The following is a 12,312-nucleotide window of genomic DNA, read 5'->3' as shown; positions in this document are numbered from 1 at the left end:
CACACACTCAAACATGCCATCAGTATTGGCATTCCACCGGCTCTTGAAGACACACCTGTTTGGACAAGCTTTCCCCTGGTCTCCTGACCTGCAACTCCTGTTGTAATTGTTGTAACTGTTGTTTTAATTGTTGTGCTGTTTCAGTGGGCTGTTTATAGGCCCTCTAATCTTCACCGGTGGCCCCTGCCACCCACAGACCACAAGCTTCTGCCATGGGTCACAGTCGCATTCCTCCGTCTAATGCTAGGGCCAACCCAGAGAAGCATGTCTTCCAAAAGCTTTGCACGGCTGTAGGGGAAGTCACTGACTATGTGACATTAACCCACTGCAAATAAACTCCCAGCTCGTAAATCCTGCCACACAACTGCTAACGCATCAAAACAATGCCACAAATAATGTTGGTGCAGGGAAAAGGAAACGGGTCTACAAGCCATCCACTTAGGTGCCATCTGTTACTGCGTTACAGTAGCAAGCAGAGCTGCAATCTTTTATGTTATATGTAGATGGGCATTCTGCTCTTTTGGGGATGTGAGCACAATGAGCGTAAACCTCAGTCAGCTATGACAGGGCCACCCCTTGGACCACCAATGGCAGGCTTTCAAGGACCACCTCCCAGCCATCCTTCCCAACCAGGATATGCACTGCAGCAGAATGGGTCCTTTGGACAGAATAGAGGTACCCAGCCAAACTATAGACCAGCTTACCCTGGGCCAGCAAATTATGGGAATCAGCCTGGACCTCCACCACCACCTCCACCAAAATGTCTAGATCCAGACTCCATTCCTAGTCCAATCCAGGTAATTTAAGATGACAGGAATAATCATGGGTCAGAGCCATTCATCACTGGAGTCCATGGGCAAGTCCCACCCCTTGTCACTACCAATTTTTTGGTCAAAGACCAAGGTAATGCCAGTCCCCGCTACATAAGATGTACATCCTATAATATCCCATCCTCGTCACCAGTGTTAAGTTGTGGGTGAACATATCAGACGACACAGCGATTCTTCAAACAGCTGTTCTTTATTCAGAGGCCAGAACAGAACTGAACTGAAGGGCTCAGTCAGCCTGCTTATATAGAGCTCCAGTACAACGTAACTGTAGCAACTTTCTAAAACTATCCAATCACTGAACGTCACTTTCGATCCTTCAGTTGCATAACTATCTACAGTATCCATCCAATCACTGAATGTCACTTTCGATCCTGCATTTGCATAACTATCTACAGTATCCCCCTCCTGGCCCAGGGTGAGAACTTCAGTACATAACACCTCCCATAACCTATAAAGAATAATGAGGAGATAAAGTGTTATGTGGAAGGAACGAGGCTCAGGTTGCACTGAGCAATCAAGAATTCATTAGCACACGAGAGACAGGTGACATGTAAATAATGGAGAGGTCGCTAATAGATGACTAATAACTTCAGCGCCATCCAATGATTTCTAGGCAGACTTGGGATTGTCACTGTGGGTTTTTTTTAGCACTGTAAATAGAGTATTAATTTCTGCTTGTCTTATGCAGTTAGCAATGCAAAAATGATCTTCTTTCAAAGTCCTCTGGGAAAGGATGAGGTTTTTAAAGGCCTCTAAGTTGCTGCCAAAATAACAGTGTGATCTCTCCAGAAACACGGGCCTGGGAAATATCACTATTATCGCTCCTGTTAAGCCACCTACAAATTGAGAGCTGCGACTTACTACCGAATCAATATTCCGCTTCCTTGTTCAGCGCACCATGGACTGGGCAACTAGGGAAGTTCATTAACGAGCTTCTTCTGAATCCACTCCAGTGACATGAGACACCCACTGCCTCGTCAGAGGAAAACAGCACCGACTCTGCATTTTGCAATCCTTGATCTCCAGCGAGATTCAACAAGGCCAATAAGAACCAGCACAGCATGCTGCTGGCGTAATTATAAATGTGTGTGAGAGGCAGAAGCTCACATTTTCCTTCTATTAGACCTTAACTGCCTCTGCTGTCTCTTCCTTTGTGGTGTGTTTAAGCCAAGATTTCTTGGATCAAACGCTGCCTTGGTTTCTAAAACAGCGCTAAGACTGGGTTGAGGAAGGCATAAGACCAGGCCAGGCACCAACATATGGCAAAATCATGCAGCTGCCAGGGCCCCTGTAGGGCCCATATAGGGTGCTGCTTTATACCAAATAAAACCATTGGTTTATCTACCTCAGTACTGTCTACACAGGCTGCATACCCTCTAACATTCCTCAGATGAAAATAGGGACATTGCTCACTCCCCCCACCAACTGACCCTCCTCAACACACACACCCCATTTTTGTCCATTCTTCCCACCCCACAGAGCATTTCCTATCAGAAGAAGGGCAAATGCCACCACTTCTATACCAATGGGACACAGCACACACACCCTCCACCTTCCTAAGAAAATCCTTAATCCCAATTTCATTTTATCCTTCAGTAGAATTTACATACCAATAAATAACTCCTTGTCCCTCACTTCGCTCCCCCTTTCTTTCCACCCGGGGCAGCCCTGCCCTCTGCCTGCCCCTCAGAGCTGGTGCATTACACATGCCTGGGCCTCAGCAGCCACAGCTTCTCCTCCTTTTCATCTGCTCTCCAGCAGGTAACCACATAACAGACCACAGTTCAAAACATGGGAGCCAGTGGTTGGAGTGTCAAACTAGGACCTAGGAGACCAGGCTTCGAATCCCCACTTGGCTGTTGAAATATACTCGGAGTCGAGTGTGGATTTCATGCTCTTTACTCAGCTCATAGTAGTGAGGAGGAATGCCAATTCCTCCGAAATGTCTGCTTTATATACATTATTTACACAATGGGCCCCACATGATTGGCTAATTCTGGGATTCACCTGTAGGCCAGTCAGGTTGCGAATTCACTTCCACCTGGAGTTGGATTGGGTGGCTCCTGCGGACCAATCAAACTGCTGCATTCTGGATCCTATTGTTCTAGGACCAATCAGACTGCTGCATTCTGGATCCTTTTGTTCTAGGACCAACCAGACTGCTACATTTTGGATCCTATTCAACTCAACACATAACACCTGTGAAGCCCACTGGGTCACTTCCCAGGGTTGCTGTGGGGCTTGAATGAGGAGTCGGAAAAGAACCTTGAACAACTTGGGGGTGGGGGGAGGTGGGATAGAAATGGAATAAATAAATCAGCAAGCAAGTGGGCTCTGTTCAGACTGGTGGGTTATAGGGCTGGTGCATGACTATTGTATATGCTACTTCCAGTTCTTGAGCACCAGAGGCAAGGTGTGAGATTTGACCCATGGATGTCTCAGATCTCTTAATTGGGCCAATCAAGGAACAGCAGTTCCCCAGCATATAAAGATGGGAGCGTGTGATGTCATTTAATTGCTGCTTTATTTGCAAAACTTGTGGTGCTAACACACTTTCCCCCTCCAAATTTTTTACTCAGCGGGGTGGCTTTCTCTCTTAAAGTTATCACTTTGTGTCACAGAGGGAGGCTTGGAAATCGATAGCATTCAGTACATGAACAAGCCATGCAGAAGCCCAAGCATAAAAAGGAAGGCAAAATGTTTCAAACCAACCCCCTCCTTTAAAAAAAAAAAAGGACTGCAAAATTTACATGAGTGCAAAATAGCTTTTCTACCCTGCTTTGAAGTTGCTACATCATATCTGATTAAGGCATTTTAAAGATGCTTGTTGCATATAAATAAACAAAAAATGCTTTGTAAGGGGAAGATCAAGCTTCCTGCATAATGCTTTCTCTACAGCCTAATCTATAAACAAATTAATCAAAAGGGAGGGGGTTTTATATATTCCCACCCACCCCATTCTGGGCTCTTGGGTCTCTAATAGCAAAAGAAGAAAATATCCAACAGGTGAAGCTTTAGAGAGCTTGGAGATTTAGTGAAGGGATAAGGAGATACACTTGAATTCCTAACTGTTGTTTAGCCATTAAAGCACAAGAGCTTTAACAGGGGCAAATGCAGAATGTCCAAAGGAAGGTAGATGATAATGAAGTAGGTGGATGAGGCTAACTCCTACACTTAGGCTGCAAAAACTGGAGTATTTATCCCAGAAACACACTAATAGTTCATCCTCCCTCATCCAGTGCCTAGGACTGCATGGAGGGGGTAGGAGAGAGGGAAATGGATGGAGTACATATGCGCATCCAGTTGCCTAATGGCATCTGTGTCACCCAGGAGATTGTAGCCACAGAAATAAGAAAAGAAGTCTTGTTCTGTTGTCTAGAGGGCACTTCCTGGTTCACATCAGGAAGCCGTTTTCAACGGAGCCCAGCAATGGAAGCACACATCTGTACTGAGGCAACATCGGGTGCTGAAATTTTGCACCCTAACAATTTTGCACCCAGGGCAACCACCCCTGTGGGCCCCCACACTAGGCCACTGCTCTACATCATTTGCCTACCTCTGATGGTACAACAAAGAGCCATGGGGATATTTAACCAGTCCAGTCTGCCACAAAATGTGATAACTATTTCTGTACAAAGCATGTCTATAGAAGGGTGGGGCCAGGGGGGAGCTGTCCCTTAATGCAGTCCCCCCTCCCTTTACAGTGTTGGATTTTTACAACTTCTGGATTGCTCGATGTTTCAATTTATATCAGTGCTCTGACTTAGCTGCAAGCCGGGACAGTTTTACGAGCACTAAAAATAACCCTGCAACACACAACCACTAAGTACTAATGACATAAATAGTACTCGCTAATGGTCTCTATTTTTATTGCAATATCAACCTTCAATACATCACAATTACCCGGCTTCTGAAGCTGAAACAATACATACTGTATGGTGCCAATTTGCAGTTCTGTTGCTGAAAATGGCATCATTTGCGGTGACTGTAACATACCACCCACCTTAGCTAGTGGCTTTTGATTTGAATGTTGCTCAGCGTTCATAGTGCCATTTACAAACCATCTCACAATTGACTAATACCCTGAATTGTCAAACTTGTCCAGCATTAGCTTCTCACGTTTGCATCACAATAGCCACCAGGTGGGTGTTACCTAAGTCAGCCATGTGCTTAGCAAAGACACACACCCTAATTAATTTTCAACCACAAAACAAGTTAAAACAGAAGGGAGAGCAGCTTGCTTTGTCGGTCTATTCATTCCTTCTACTTTCAATGTTCAGGCTGTGAATGCTGTGTCACCCACAAACTGGAAGGAGCTGTCACCAGGCTAGGGAGAACCCCAAGATTTGCAGAAATACAAAAACTTTCAATGCTGAAAGCTAGTACAGTGATGAGACCCTGGAAAGCTGATTGCCTGGAGAAAAGGAGATGGAATGGAGCGGCTGGCATCCTGAACAGCAATACTTAGGCTGCAACATTTTGTCGCAGGTCCCACTTGCAAATTAAAATGACAAATGAATTTTCACGATTGCAACATAGCTTTTCATTACCCCAGAACATGTTGCTAATGTTAGGTGACTGAGTTGTTTTCTTAGGGATGAGAGAATGTCCCACACTGTTCCCTGGTTGCTCCTCACTAGTATCCTCTGCCCCATGATCGATTCCTCCTGCAAACAGCAATGGCTTGCCCTGTAGGGCGGAGCTTCAACAGTAGCCTCTCAGTAGCAGCTGAGGTCAGGGCTGCTAACTAGGAGAGTGTGTAAAAAATAATTCTGGAATGGGAGCATGCCCAGTGCACTTCAGCTTTAGTTCAGCAGGTGAGTAGAACATAACCCTCACCCCCAAATTAGCATTCCTGTTGCAGAATATTAGGAGGAGGAGGAGTGGCAGAAGGAGAAAAACAGCAGCTGCTTTATTTATACAGCCTGTCACACCAGTTCAGATGGGGGGTGGGTTTGCATCCAAAGCCCAAACATGGTGGGGAGGAAGGAAATGTGTATACAGTGGTACCTTGGGTTACATACGCTTCAGGTTACAGACTCTGCTAACCCAGAAATATTACCTCGGGTTAAGAACTTTGCTTCAGGATGAGAACAGAAATCGTGCTCCGGTGGTGCGGCAGCGGCAACAGCAGCAGCAGGAGGCCCCATTAGCTAAAGTGGTGCTTCAGGTTAAGAACAGTTTCAGGACCTCCAGAATGAATTAAGTACTTAACCCAAGGTACCACTGTAATTGGTCCTAGTGGTCCAAGAAGGCTGTGATGCCATTACTTTTAAAAAAATAAACCTTGAGGTGAAATGGTTGATGATGCTAAAGATATTATTAGAAATTATACATAAATATCAGGCAGGTTTCCTTCCAGGCAGACAGATGAAAGACAATATAAGAAATATAATTAATATGATGGAGTATCTGTCTGTTAAGATTGATAAACAAGCTATAATGATGTTTGTGGGTGCGGAAAAGGCCTTCGATAATATAACATGGGATTTTATGTTGAGAAATCTAGAATATATGGAGGTTGGCAAAGAGTTTTTCAATGGAATAAAGGCAATTTATACAGAACAAAAAGCCAAACTGATTATAAAAAATGTAGTTACAGAAGAAATAAGGATACAAAAAGGAACAAGACAGGGATGCCCACTTTCACCGTTATTGTTTATAACGGTGTTAGAAGTCCTTTTGAATTTGAGTAGACAAAATAAGGAGATAAAAGGTGTAACAATCAGCCAGAATGAATATAAGATTAAAGCGTTTGCAGATGACTTGGTAATAATGACTGAAGAACCAATAAGTATGGTAAAAGAAGTGTTGGAGGAAATGGAACAGTTTGGAAGTGTGGCAGGTTTTAAATTAAACAAGAAAGAAACAAAAATGATTGTGAAGAATATGGATCAAGGTGTAATAGAAGTAATGCAACAACGAACACAGATAGAGGTGGTTAAAAAGGTGAAATATTTGGGAATATGGATAACTCCCAAAAATATAGATCTATATAAGAACAACTATGAGTTAGTTTGGAAGGAAATAAAAAAGGACCTGGAGGTGTGGGGGAACATGAAACTGTCATTTTGGGGAAGGATCTCCACAATTAAAATGAATGTGCTTCCAAAGATATTATTTTTATTTCAGACTATCCCCATAATTAAGGGGAATAGAATTTTTAAAGAGTGGCAAAGAGCGATTTCAAGATATATCTGGCAGGGCAAAAAGCCAAGAATTCAATTTAAGTTGCTAACAGATATAAAAGAAAGAGGAGGCTTTGCCCTGCCAGATTTGAAATTGTACTACGAGGCATCATGTCTTTGCTGGTTGAAAGAGTGGGTTAAACTAGAAAATAATGAATTGTTGGATTTAGAGGGGTTTGATAATAGATTTGGATGGCATGCGTATCTATGGCACGAGAAAAAGAGAGTCCATAAAGGTTTTGAGAACCACATCTTCCAAGGTCCTTTAATTGAGGTATGGGATAGGTATAAAAACCTATTAGAACCTAGAACGCCACGTTGGCTATCACCTCTAGAAGTTATGAGTGTAAAGAAAACTAATATGAGAAGTAAGTGGATAACATATGGTCAATTGCTATTTAAAGAAGGAGAAAAATGGAGAATAAAACCGTATGAGCAGGTTAAAGAACATGTATATGACTGGTTGCAATACTTCCAAACAAATGAGATGTTTAATAAAGATGGTAAAGAACGAGGTTTTGCGGACAAGGATTCCAAATTTCAAAGCGAGATTATAGATAATGATGGTAAAAATCTATCTAAAATGTATAAACTGTTGTTAGAATGGAATTTGAAAGATGAAGAAGTTAAATTGGTAATGATTCGTTGGGCCAGAGATGTGGGTCATAATATACAATTTGAGGACTGGGAAAAATTATGGAAGGAGCGTTTAAAATTTACTGCTTGCATGACGTTAAAAGAGAATGTGATGAAAATGTTCTATAGATGGTATATATTTGGAAATTGGCGTAGCTGACTGGATCGGGTCCAGCACACTTCCTTCTCTGTGCTCACTCCGTCCCCCGTCCTCCGGCAGCTACGTAGCAGAGCTCTCTGGCAGCGTAGAAACTGTTGGTGTGCGTGTGTATCGAATCAAACACACTCAGACGTTAGTGCGTATCATATCTCAGTCTTTAATCATGCAGATAAACAACAAAGAGATTTCCTGGACTCAAAGCGCTCATCTTGCTTCTTTCTCCGTCAGTAGCTGGAACAGAACAGGCAGAAACAGAGCAAAACCACTCCCTCTGTGAAACCGTAGACATGCCTCAGGAATGTGAGACGTCACTCAGAACTCCTTAACCCTGTAAGTTCTGAATCTAGCCACAGTATATGACACCGGCAAAATTAGCAAAAATGTATAAGACATGCAATAAGTGTTGGAAATGTAAAGATAAAGAAGGTACTTTTTATCACATGTGGTGGGAATGTAAGAAAGTGAAAGACTTCTGGGAAAAGATATACAATGAACTGAAGAAGATTCTAAAAAGATTCTCCTCCCTGAAAGAGAGGGGAGTGGTTGTGGGCGGGAGCCCGAACACCGCCCCTAGCAGGGGGCGTTGCCCCCTGCCTCCAGCTCACCTGGCTGGCGCTCACGCCCCCCCCCCCCGGTGGCCGTCCAACCAGGTGCCATGGGGGGGCGTGTCCAGCAGCCTTTATGCTGCAGGGCCAGCCTCTCCCCGGAATAATGTGTTGTGGTGTGTCGAAGTGCTAGGTGTGGCCATCGCCTATGCCTTCAATCTCTAGGGGTATTCCGTTAAAGGAATCTGGCGGTCGTGTATTCCGTCCGAAGCCTGCTTGGCGGGAGGCCATGGCACGACCCTCGGTGACATTAGGGGTGAGCCTATAGTTGGATTAGCATCAACAGGTGATGAACCCCTGGTGAATAAACCCACTTGTTTCGCGATCCAATGCCTAAGCCAATACCTTTTCATTGCTGTAATCAATAAAGTTGTGGCCTTTTCTAGCCCATTAACCTTTTATCACGTGTCCCTGTGTCTTCATTTCACTTCGCGGGGGTCGGGTCCTCGAACCACAATATACATTCACAAAGAAACCAGAAGTCTTTCTGTTAGGAATAGTAGGAAATGAGATAAAAAGGAAAGACTGTAAATTTTTTCAATATGCAATTACAGCTGCAAGAGTGTTACTGGCCCAGAAATGGAAACAACAAGAAATACCGACGGTGGAAGAGTGGAGAATGAAACTGTTAGACTACGCAGAGCTAGATAAATTGACAGGGAAGATTAGATACTTAAGAGACCAAAAGTTCATCGAGGACTGGGGGAAATTTGTGGAATATCTGGAATACTTAAGTGAGGGACAGATGACGCTTAAGGGATTTAAAGAAGCACTGTGAAAAAGTAAGAAGTATTGTCTAAAGGGAATAGGAAAAAAGAGATAAACAATGTCAATATAAATTTGAGAAATGTGTAATTAAAATTATAACTATGGATGATTTACGGAACAGCTGAGGGAAGTCCAAAAGAGAAATAAGTTGTGAAAAACGATGTGAAACTAATGTATTTTGTTTTGTTTTATTTATTGATGTTAATTAATAAAAATTTATATGTGGAAAAAAAAAAGAATGTTTGTGCGTGGTTAAACTGTACATTTCTATGCACATTTTCTAGTTAGAGAAATGTGTCACAAAATTCCGAGAAGTGCAAAACCCAGAAGATGGCTGTGTTTCCGTGTGCATATTGGTTCAGGAAGTGCAAAGTGGGTAGTTTCTCATCCCAGCACCAAAATATCAATCCCAACCCCACCCATTTCCTAGCAAACACACAGTCTTCCACACTATAGTGAGATAGACTGCATTTCTATTTAAGTTACAGTAATTTATTTCCAAATCTTTGTGTGCAAATGAAGATGGGAGCATATGAAGAGGCAGGTGGAAAGTAAACCGAGAAAAACAGAACAAATTCAAGAAACACCTGAAGACCTACTTTGTGTACACTGACTTCAGCTGAAGACCTGCATCCTAAAATAAAATTGTGTGTGTGCATGGGCCTTGGGGTATTGGTGCTCTGAAGGGAAGGACTGCACTTGAGTTAAATATAAAACATTATTGCCCTTGCAATAATCGAGGGAGAGCTTTGGTCTCCTGGCTCCAGCTCTGGGAAGAGAGCATATTAAAACTGCCTCCCATTCATTTTGCAGCCGACAAGCCAAGTAATAAAGTTGAGGTTCGTTTTGTCTATAGTAGGATGCCATATTGCACCCCAGAGAGATTGGCCGTGCAGTTCCTATTTATAGGAATTTACATAATATGTAAATGTCTAGAAATGGACTCCACCAAGGGGTAAGAAATGCAGCGACCTGTTTGTGAGGCAGTGATTGTGTGGAGGGTGTGGGGTGTTCCTCCACATTTTTTAAGTCCCAGGTTTACAAAACACTTTGCTTCCCCTCCCTGTCAAATCACCAGCTCTTCCGCAATTGCCTTGGATTCTCAGCACCCATTAGGGAAAGCTGTGATTGTTTTCTCTTTTGCTGTACAAAGGATTTTGTACTTGACCCTCCTTTACCAGTCTGCTCCCGTTGCATTTGCTTCAACTTGATGCTAATGGTCTCCATCACAGTTTTTATTTTTTGCCTATAGCTTTTCTTGTGTGTCCTTCCCAAGTTGCTGCTTTTCAAAATAACCTCTGCCATCTGCCTTGGGTCCAGCTGTTCCTCTTCCTTCTCGTTCTCCCACCTTTTTGTTCTCTAGGGGTTTGAAGTATAATTTTACACCTTTTATACAGTCTCCTTCCTTTTCCCCCATAAAATAAAATTGTTGTGTCTTCGAGATACCTTCAGTTGCCTTTTTATGATGTGGCCCCTATGAAGGCTTTGATATCTTCACAAATCATTGGGTGCTCTTCATAGAATTGTTGAAAAAAAGTGTCTTTCTGCATGTCCTGGGGAGAAAGTACATGGTCTGGCAAGGGTCTTGAGGGCCAGGCAGAGAGGTATGGAGGGCCACTTTCAGCTCCTGGGGCTCAGGTTCCCTGCCCCTGTCTCAAAGTATATGGCATTGACCAGAACATGTGACAGAACTGCCTTGAAGGAAGGAATTCCACATTTCCTTGAAGCTGTCCCTTATTATTCCCTCAGGGGTTGTTGTTGTTGTTGTTTCAGTTTATATACCAGTCTTTATCCAAAGACATAATACAGAGCCTAATAATATACAGCATAAAATAACAACAGTTCCCCCATACACACATTTAACAGACCATAGATTATTTAATGGCCAAAGGTCTGGGTAAAGAGAAATATTTTCGCCTGGTGCCTAAAGATATGTAATAATGCCACCAGGCAATACTCTCTGAGGACAGCATTCCACAAATGGAGAGCCACCATATAAAAGGCCTGTTCTTGTGATGTCACCTTCTGAACCTCTTGGGGAGGCAGGGACATAGAGAAGGGCCTCAGATGACAAGTACAGGTTCAGAAGCTTCCTTTATATTAAAGGCCCACCTGCACTATGTATTTAAAGCATCATCATACCACTTTAAACAGTCATGGCTTCTGTTATGTACTGAAGTTCTCACCCTGGGCCAGCAGGGGGATACTGTAGATAGTTCAGGTCCACATATGCAAATAAGGGATCGAAAATGACGTTCAGTGATTGGATAGTTACAGAAAATGGTTATTGTTGCGTTCTAGTGGAGCTCTATATAAGCAGGCTGGCTGAACCCTTCAGTTCAGTTCTGTTCTGGCCTGTGAATAAACAAGAGCTGTTTTAAGAATTGCTGTGTTGTCTGATATGTTCACCCACAACGTAACAGCTTCCCCTCAAAGAATCCTGGGAAATGTAGCTTGTAATGGACACAGAGCTACAATTCTCAGAGTGGTTTTACAGTCAATTCCTTTCTTCAGTGAACTCTGGAAATTGTAGCTCTCAGCACCCATTACAAATTACATTTCCCAGGATTCTTTGGTGAAGAACCTATGGGGTTCAAAGTGGTATAGTACTGCTTTCAGTGTATGGTGCAAATGGGTCCTTAGTTAGACCATTAGTCCCTCTACTGTCTACACTGACTTGCAGTGATGCTTCAGGGTTTGAGACATGCCTAGTCCTACTGGAGATGTTAGAATGGAATTGGACCTCTTGCCTGCAAAGCGTGTCGTCTACCACTGAGCTATCGTCCTTTCCCCCAAAAGAGCTAAAGACCTTCAGAAAGCACCAAATGGTAAGAAGAATCAAGGGATGGGGAATTGTTCCTGACCACCCAGCACTGAACTGCAATGCAAAAATATGGACCATATTTTCAGCCCTGAATTCTGTGTATTCTGGATATACCTGGGACAAGCTAATCTATCAGTATTTGCCACTGCAAAAGACCATGTGGTCAAAATGCATCTGGCAACTTAAATCCTTATTTTATCCACATCAGGTAGCTGAGTTATAGTTTCTTCAGTTATTCAATCGAGATTGGATTTTATTATAGTGTTCAAAGGTTTTATGCTTTACTGTAATTTTTAATGAC

This window comes from Podarcis cretensis (assembly GCF_951804945.1).
Source record: "Podarcis cretensis genome assembly, chromosome: 8".
In the NCBI taxonomy this organism is placed as follows: Eukaryota; Metazoa; Chordata; class Lepidosauria; order Squamata; family Lacertidae; genus Podarcis; species Podarcis cretensis.
Note: the sequence above shows the minus strand (reverse complement) of the source record.